Source organism: Kryptolebias marmoratus, linkage group LG8, assembly GCF_001649575.2.
Source record: "Kryptolebias marmoratus isolate JLee-2015 linkage group LG8, ASM164957v2, whole genome shotgun sequence".
NCBI lineage: Eukaryota > Metazoa > Chordata > Actinopteri > Cyprinodontiformes > Rivulidae > Kryptolebias > Kryptolebias marmoratus.
The window spans coordinates 27,424,880-27,433,142 of NC_051437.1; positions in this window are offsets into that span (position 1 = coordinate 27,424,880).

An 8,263-nucleotide genomic window follows, 5' to 3' on the forward strand; every position below is an offset into this window, starting at 1 on the left:
GCAGAAGCCCGTTAATCACTCTCGCTTGTGTCGTGTCTCAGGGGGAATCTGTGATGTCATTGGCTTCTGTCTCCTCCAGGCTATGATACCAGCAGGTATTTGGTGACTGGCAAGGCATAGACTGGTGTATAAGTTCAGTTTTCTTTCAGCAGATCTGAGTATCCTTTAGCACAGAGAAAGAAGCTGGAAGGAGAATTAAAGAATTAAAAATGGACTTACTGCTGCTTTTATCTGTAATAACATTTGTGTCCAACAGATGGCAGCATCACTTTAACCTTGGAGACAGGAAGCAGAAGGTCTTTAGTGGAGCCCACAGGAAAAGGGAAAAGTAAAAGTACAGGTTTTGTCAGTTAAAGTTGGAACAAAGCCCAGTTTTTCGCCTCTCAGAAACTGGTCCATGTTGTGTTCAACAGTCATCTTTGTCTTTTGTTTATGTCAGGATGAGGATTCAGGCCCGAACACCTTTTAAACACAGTTCTGTTCGAGACAGGATTCAAAATGTTCACTAAATCCTTCTGCTCATTCATTTCCCAGCTGGTGTGTTCACTTTGAACTGTCTGTCTTACTTGTGCTTCTTGCTTTTCAAAGCTGCACAGTCATTCCAGAGAATAATAAACATAAATGCTTTAGATTTTCATCTCTTATCTGTAAAATTATAGTTTGCTCTGCAGTGGTGAATACCTTTAAGACTGATTGCCTGGCCTGTTTTTCTGCTTGGATGTGATGGTTAATGCAGAAGCACCAGTAAACCAGCCAACTTCCTGAGAAAAGCCGTCGTCTGTCAAACAAGTTGGGTTTCAGTTTTCTACTCTGGAAAATTATCTAAACCAACACAGCCTCAGCACATTTTTTTTAATGCAAGCAAAGCAAAAACTAAAACTAAAGCAAAGAGCATCGAGCTCGATTCGCAGAAGCGTCTGTCAAACAAGACAGCAGCTGTTGGCACAAAGCAGGCACAGTAGGGCACACGTTTCGGATTCGTTTATGGAATTAGACGAGGACCGTGACGGTGCAGAAATCCCCAGACACACACACGCTTAAAGCTTCATCTCCTGAGGGGGTTCACTCTCCTTTGACCCCTCAGCCACACTCCACCATCTCTTTAGAACTGGGGGTGTGTCTCCATCTCTCATGAGGAAACGTACGCCAATCCGTCACCTCTCCTCTCCTCTCCCCTTTATTCAACCCTCACCTGTCATCTCTTTCTTTAAAAAAAATCAAAACAAAGCAGCAGAAATGAAGTCTGGCATGTTAAGCAAACGTCACACACCCAGATCGTTACTTCCTCCTTAAAACAGGCCCAGCAGCAGATCTTCCTGTTCAACAATTTCAGAGGAATGTTATTTAATGGAGAATTGGGAAGACTGAATATCCCATCATCTACAGTTTAGAATATCATCAAGAGAACAAAACATAAAATATGGATAAATATGAAAATGAATAAAATATGGGTCCGTGAGATTTGCAACTCATTGCATTCTATTTTAATTCACATTTAAAACAAAGTCCCATCTTTTGTTTTGGAATTAGTGCTGAAATTCTGATGATCTTGACATTTTTGCTGTGAGTCTTTGGGCTCAGCTCAGAGCCTCAGCTTCCTCAGCCACGACTCTGCAACGAGCCATCCGTTTGTCTAACGCTGCAAATGTAGGTCGCAGAAAAGCGAAACCCCCCCCCCGATGGTGTGTGGTCTCCCGGTTTAAACCCCTTAAACTCGTGCCTGGTCCAGTTTGTCTCGTCTCATCCTCTGCACGCTGAGGCTTGTTGGGGCTGTTCGCTCTGCAGAACCTGTCTGGACGTTGGCAGAGTTTGTGGACGTGTGTGACCAATCCTCGAGGCTTTGTGTGTAACTGGGTCATACTCCCATCGCCCCCGCACTAACGATGTTCCTCCTCATTCCTCTTCTCAAAGGTTCCTGTCATATTCCACCCTGCTGCTCGCGCTGCATCGATGGGCCCCTCAGTTCTGGCCCCCCTGTTGGCACCTCCTCAAAGAGAACATCCAAAGCATGACAGGTACTGGCAAGCGTCCTGCGCAACGCATAAATAATAAACACAATAGTAGCAAAATCTGCGGCTCAAACCAGATTATTTGATCATCTGCAGCAGTGCATGCAGAATTTTCACCATTTAAGCAAATTTAACTTCAATATATCTTGCATTCATCCATTCTGAGTGTTTAATTTTGTTTGTTGGCTGCAGCATTATTGTGAGGGTATATCTATATAAGATGTATATGAATCTTTAGCATGATTTGATTGCAACTCTGTGTAACCCTGAACAAAATAAAGCAGCCAGGTAACCAGCAAGAGACACTTAAAGAAAACAGAATATCACAAGAACTAGTTTTTCTGAAGTTTTCAGGACCTGTGGCAGAATTTCAACTCTTAATTATTCAACCAGTTGTAAAGACTAAACCCAACCAAACACAAATTAAAACTCATCTTCTTTTAGTTTTTTGTGGACTTGTCCACTTCCTCTCCAGCAGTAACAAAGCAACAAAATTGTTCGATTTAAGAAGTCAGAAAACTAAATAGAACCACAAGAAACAAACAAAAAAATGCCATAGAAATCTAGCAGAAATGGAACAAGTAGGTTAAAAAACAACAGAAGAACAAACTACAGAACCAAGATGATCTCAGTCCAAAAACCTCCCATTTATGTGTTATAATGTATGCATATTTTCATATTTTATGTTAAAACATACACTGACTGGTGAGTTATAACATGAAGACATTTCTGCTCTTGCTTGTGAGACAGTGGTTAACTTTTACTCCTTGGATCTAAATCTCGGATCTACAGACTTCCAGCTCTGCTTGTTAAAACATATTTGTAAAAGCTTCACTTAACGCCACTACCTGAGATGAGAAACAGTCTGCAGAAAATAAAAATCCTGTGGTAACTGCAGCGGACGCTCTCTAAGCCTCAGATGTGCTGCAAATAATCTGTTCATAAAGCCTCGCATTCATACAAAAACACTTGGCTTCCTGGACACACAGACAGTTGTTTGTGGACTGATTTATTACCACAGAGGACGCGATCATAGACCATAAAACCCATGTGGATTGGAAGAAAAGACTTTTGTGATGTCTAAAAGAAGAATCACAGCACAATAAAATCAATTTTCTCCCAAATCTAAAGCTCTCTGCTGAACTAAAGTCCCTGTTTTATCACCCCGACTGAAACATTCTCCCGGTATTTTCTGTTTGGATCTGCTAAACGAGCCACATTCTCTGGATTTATTCTTCCTGTCCAAGACGAAGTTCATGTGAGGCCCGCTCGGTAAAATGCTGCGGCGCAGATCATCAAATCATCCTCTGTACGAGCATTCAGCCGATGAAAGACTTCCACTGTTTGTGTTTCTGATGCTGACCTGGATAAAGTGTCTAGTCAGCACCGAGGCTTCTCCTTTTTGTTTCATAGTCTTATTTAGTTCCCCTCTCCTTCCCTGCACTCCTCCTCTGAGAGGCTAAAGTAAAGGTCTGCTGTGGTGTGATAACATTGTCTGGATTTCTCAGCGTGTTTCTACAGGGCATGATGTATTACCAACAGAATGAGCTTTTAATTTTTCCTCCGATGAAGGAAAGCAGGATTATATGCTGCGCCCTGAGAATAAAATCATATCTTTTAATCATTTATTCTCCTGAAAGTGTTTGTGCAGCCACATCTCTACAAGATCCAGGATCATAAGGTTTTATGTCCAGTTGTAGTTTGTTGATTAGTTGGATAGTTGGAAATTCCCTCCCCAAAATATCATTAAGCCACTAAAACAAACTGACACTGTTTGCAAACTCAAAACAGAGAAATAAATCAATAAATATCTTGAATAGACAGATTCTTCCAATCTTCTTTCCTCTAATTCAGGGGTCTCCAGGACCAGGGTTGGAGACCACTGCTCTAATTCCTCTGATTTTTCATTAACAGACATAAATGAAGTGACTTTTGATGCCTTTTCTGACTTTTTTTTTATTGTATTTAGAAAATCTAAAGACTTTGGTATCAACAACAGCCTCACAGGAAGTTGGGATTTGTTGTGAAGTTGTGTTTCATCATCATTTATTTATTGTAATCACAGCTTTTTAATGAGTTTGGAATCGAGGAAACACATTGTTGCTTTACTGCTACAACAATCTGTGTCCATTTTTGCTCAAATAAAAGTATCCGTCGTTATGTCTCTCCTCCTCATGCTGCACGATGTGAGACGTTTTAAGTACCGATTCAAGTGAAAGGAAGTGGCTTTATTGGAGTCCTCTACCTGACGAACACATCCTTTGGATGAGGAGACAAAGGTTTTTTTAAATTTGTAGATGAGCCACGAGTCAGGCCTCCTCTCCCACATTTAATAAGACCATGTCCTGGAGCGAAATCAAAAATATTTTACATCTTTAACACTGTCTCTGTCAGATTCTGTGGTGTGGTTGTGTTCCCATTCGCGTGCCGTCTCCCAGCAATGTTTTGGTCAACCCAAGTTGCCCAATTCCAACAAGATAGTGTCTTTATTTGCAACCTCCAGGTGGGACGAACCAATGCTTAAAATCCTTAAATGAATAAAGGCCAACATGCACAGACTCTGCCAGGCAAGTAACATAAACTAAATCTAAAGATGCATTTTAACTTACAGTTAAATTCAGAACCATCATCTATTAAAGCTGATAAAAACAACTAAATGTTGCTTCTGTGTCAGTGGTTTTCTCAAGAAATAGTCCCTCTTTTTTGTTTTTTTTTAAGTCTCATTTGGACCCAAAAGTCCCATTTTAAGTTTTATTGTTTGCATCAGAAAAATGGATTTGTTAACAATTAAAACATTTAAATGTCACAAATCCTGCTGGGAAGGCTTGGGGAAGAGAATCACCAATTTGTAACAGTTCCTCAAGTGAGATTGCACATAAATAAAGTGGTCACTCGGTTACCATGGCGACGAAAGGGTCAGTTCTGTTCATGTTCTGAAAGCTGTGAGCCTTTCCTCTGTGTGTCAGGAAACCTTCGGTTCCCATGATCCAGCGAGGTCCCCCATCTATGCTCAGTGATTAACTGAATGCCAATTAATCTACAAACCGGGTTCTCCTGTTTCACCTCCATCTGTTTCGTTAACGGACCTTAAACCAGCACCAGAACCGAATGGGTCGTCGCCTTATCCTTGTAATCACCGGTATTTGAGAAGAAAAACATGCTCCGGATGATTCTGCTCCTGTTTTAGGAAAACCCAAAGTTGTAACCAGTTATGGTTTACTCTTTCTTTAAATTATAAGTTATAAAAGACACAGACTGGTGAAACACATGGTTTTGAACACAAATTAAATTCTATTTGACGCGAAGATTCATACGATTGTTTGTGGATCAAACAGGACTCTTTGACTGTTGACAGAATTCACCAATGTAAGGGGAGCTTTATGCGTTTAACTTATTTTTAACAGCGTTTAAAAGAGCGCTACAAGCAGTCAGAAGAAGGACTAATAGACAAAGAATCATCCAAACATGTTTCTGTGTGTTAGTCTTTTTATTCATCATATATTCTTTGTCACCTGTTCTTCTGTAACCTGTCCAGCTTGACAAGTTTAGTATTTTTCTTTTTTTCATGGCCATAGTTTCTCCTCAGCTCCCCTGTTTGCCTCGGTCACACACACCTGTAATTTATTAGTAATCATCTCAGCTGCTCTGACTCATGAATCAACCCTCCCTGCAGAGAAAAGCTCTTCGTTTTCAGACACAACTTTCCTGTTTATTCTTGGGTTCTGTCACTTGTCCTGTCTGGTTTTGTTTTGATTTAATAAATCACATTTTTCGAATTATATCTGCCTCCTGCACCTTCAGGCCCTCAACAACAACAACAACACTCCATCAATACAACTTTAGCAGGAACTTAAAAAAACCCGATAAACATAAAAAATACAAATGGCCACAGTTCTGGGAGTGCAAAAAAACAAAACAAACAAAAAAAAGGCAAACTTTCCTAAAATGATTATAAGAATTGATAGCCCCCGCAGTCCAAAAGCACCTGATGTTTAAAGAAATGAAAAAAATAGATTTGCAGATAGAGGTGACGTTTCGTGTTCAATATTTCTGGAAAAATGTTTGTTCTGCGATGCAATCAACACTTTAGGGTCTGAAGCGACACTGAATAACTTACAACTGAAACTAAAATGAGTAAAAACAGTGTTACTACACTGTCAGTGTAGTAACACTGACAGTGTAAGTGTTTGAATAGATGCAAGAAAACATCATTAGCTAGAATTAAAGCTCATTTATGAGGAATTTAAAGAGAAATAAATGATCAAAATAAGCATTAGTCCATTAACACACATCTGCACACATCCTGTGATGTTTGTCCCAGCTTACACACCTCAGTCCAGTCCTGTGACTACATGCACAACCTTAAATTTTGTAAAGCTGCTAACACACACACCTTGTTCCAAAAGTGGACCAGGAATCCACAGAAGGAATGAATTCATATCCTGGATTGCAAACAGGTGTCCTGCAGAGAGAAAAGTATGAACTCTGCGTCGCTGTAGCATTCAGATCTCCTCCAACAAGTTGCAGCGTTCTTGCTTCATATCAAACCTCCAGTGATGAAATATATCAGAGCTGAAGTTCACACAGAAACACGCTGATGTGACGGAGTGCGGCTTACACCGGTGTGTGTGCATTTTTGTTACGATACAGTTGTAAAACCTGGTCAACACTTAAAGCAACTTTTCTGCTCTGAAGGCAGACAAAAGGGTCAAACCAGATTCAAAAAGATTTATTTATCTGCTGACAAACACGGCTCAGACATCATGCCACGACCTCTCTAACCCGGTTAAACCCCTGCCTTCGTGCACCAGCGACGGTCATTATGCTCCATTCATTATTCATTTTCATATGATCCATATTTCATGCTGTGGTGAAGTGCTTCTACATGTGTAAAGCTCAGGATCCTCAGGGTTTCCATGCTGCTGCAGTCTTGCACGTGCCTCACTCAGTGTCCCAGATTGGGAACTCTGAGGGGGTCTAACGCTGGGAATGATGGGTTAGGAGGCAGGGATTTTTACAGAATGGTGTGCATCGGAAGTGACAGCATCAATGGAAGAAAAAGAAAAAAATAAAATAAATGTTAGGTGCCGTTCATGGAGTCACCTGCACTGAAATAATTTACCAACCAATATATGAAAAAGTTGAAACATTGTGTAATATCTAAATAAAAAAACTGAATGCAATAAACTGCAAATCACATAAATCTATTTCTTATTCACAGTGGAACCTATTAAACATATCAAACGATGAAACTAAGAAATTGCATTTCTTTTCCTTTTTCCAAAACTAAGATAATTAGGAGTTTTATGGCAGCATTTCCATTTTCTTCCAGTTCTTACAGTGAATTACTGTAACCTGCTGGTTGTGAAAATATGAGAGATGTTAACCTCTTTGCAAAAATTATTACAAACCAGAACGATGAATTGTAGAAATAGCATGATTTTCAACTTGGATAAAGGTTTTTCTTTTGTTGATCGCAACATGCAGATCTGCAGGCATTCCTCATCCTGTTAAAGACCTCTCATCAACATTGTACCTCATGAAACAAGAATTCACGCAGCACTAAAACAGCAGCTGAATGTCAGTTTTCTCCCAGAGGTAGAGGATTAGTGCAGCGTTATGGAAATTTGTGCGCAGAGCATTTTACATTTTTAGACTTTGCTAATGGCAGCTTCCTGTCTGCAGTAAGACAAGCTGTATGACCTGCTTTCCTTTAATTACTCAGAACCGTTTGAAGCAGCACTTTTTTTAAGACAAACATAAAACTTTGAACGCGATAAAGGCAAAAAAAAAAAACAGAGATGATTGAGGCGGATACGTCATGAACCCGTGAGGTCAGAAATACGTCTTTCCCCTGGGTTCTGACCCCGACTTTACCGTTAAACCTTTTTATTTATCACACATCTCTGGTTTGAACCCATGAGAGTGTGAATGAGAATTAAAGTGTGTGTGTGTGTGTGTGTGACAAAGACTCCAGAGAGCATTTTGGGTGGAGCTGCAGGTTGATCATGTGTCATAATAACACTGGCTGCGGTGGCGGAGGAGGATTCAGGACAAAGGATCCCGACACATGCAGGCATGACCTATGACCTAAAGCGTCTAGCTGCACCCATCCGCTCCAGCCCTTCTTCCTCCTCCTCCCTTCATCCTCCATCCTCTCTTTTCCTCTCGGGGGGAAACAGCTCATATGGAAGAGTGGAGCAGCAGCTGGTTGTCTGCAAAAACCTGAAGTGGAGGTGGAAGAAGGGTGGATG